Source organism: Egretta garzetta, unplaced genomic scaffold (genome assembly GCF_000687185.1).
Source record: "Egretta garzetta isolate BGI_Z169 unplaced genomic scaffold, ASM68718v1 scaffold378, whole genome shotgun sequence".
Taxonomy (NCBI): domain Eukaryota; kingdom Metazoa; phylum Chordata; class Aves; order Pelecaniformes; family Ardeidae; genus Egretta; species Egretta garzetta.
Genome location: NW_009260597.1, coordinates 198,588 through 199,989, shown reverse-complemented (window position 1 = coordinate 199,989; position 1,402 = coordinate 198,588).

Below are 1,402 nucleotides of genomic sequence, written 5' to 3'. Positions count from 1 at the left end.
AATTTTTTTTTTTTTTTTTTTTAACTGTCAGTGTTGAAATGTGGAAGCTGACATTTCAGCTAGGTTTTCTCGTATGCATCGTGAGAGAAAAAAAAATCTTTCTGAATTAATTAGCATCTCTCACAGGTGAGACGACAGTGGAATAAAATTCTGCATGCTGTGAATAACGGTACCGCAATCCATTGCTTGAGAATGTGAGATGAAAAAAGTCTCACTCCTGTTACTATGTTTGCTCTCCAGCTCCAAGAGGAGTAGAGAAGCAGGAGACTCTCCTTTTGATTAGTCAGTGGCTCTGGATGCTCACAGAAAGGAAACAAAAATAAACAGATAACTTCATTATACGAACTCACTCTGCAGGGTGATGCTTCCACTCAGAATTGCATAGGGAACTTACGGGATGATTTTGCCTGGAAGCGGGCGTTGGACTGAAGGTGTTAGACTGAAGTCCACGGACTAAATAGTTTTTCAATGAGTTATGCACATTACAACATGACACGAACAGCTGACGTGTTTCTGACGGCGACTGAACACTTTTCCCTCTATGTGTTGTAGTTCTAGGAGTTACTTCTGATAAAGTGGTTGCTCTAACTGAAAACTTGCTTCCAAAACGGTTTCCGTGTGCAAACTGCCTTAAGATGTGAATCTGACTGTCCACTCTGGAGTTGATGTAACATAAAAATTCCCCATGAAAATGGTGTGCATTTCATTTTAATGCTTTTATTTTCACCAATGTGGACTTGATTACTGATGGAGGTGAAACATATTAAGCGTTTATGGAGATGTTTCTTACTGACAGATCGCTAGAAAAAGCCTCAAAGGAAATGAATCTGGCCCTACTTCTTCTGGTGTCTTTAAACTAAGGCAGGAAGCAAATATTTTTTTTCTTGTGAAATGTTAGGAACCAATTGTGAATCCTCACAGGGGATCAAACCCCGGAACTAGACCACTGTTTACAAAAGAGACTTTAATCGCATACTCGTTTGCCTTTGCAGCACTGCTCTAGCCGCCCTTCAGTTTATCTCCTGTCCAAACGTGACACATCGATGGGTCCTGCTTGGCTGCACATTTACATTTGCACGTGTTCTATAGCAATTAGCTGTTCCGCTCTTTTCTCTCTCCCTTCCCCCTTTCTTTCCTTTCAGCGTTTAAGCTTCTCGAGTCATCTGTTTCCTGTCCAAAGCTCACGGAGCAAACTTTTGTAAAGCACTCTAATAGAAATAGGTATGTAAAAATGCTGTGGGTCTGCTACCTTCCCAACTGTTACAGCTCTGAGTGCACAAAACTTCCAAATTAGCTGATCAGATGGAGCGTTGCTATTTTTCGACTGTTTTTGCTGTGTGTCAAGTCTTGACACGGAGCCAGTCTGAATTGGCAGCGGAATTCTGGCATAAGCCGTAGGGAA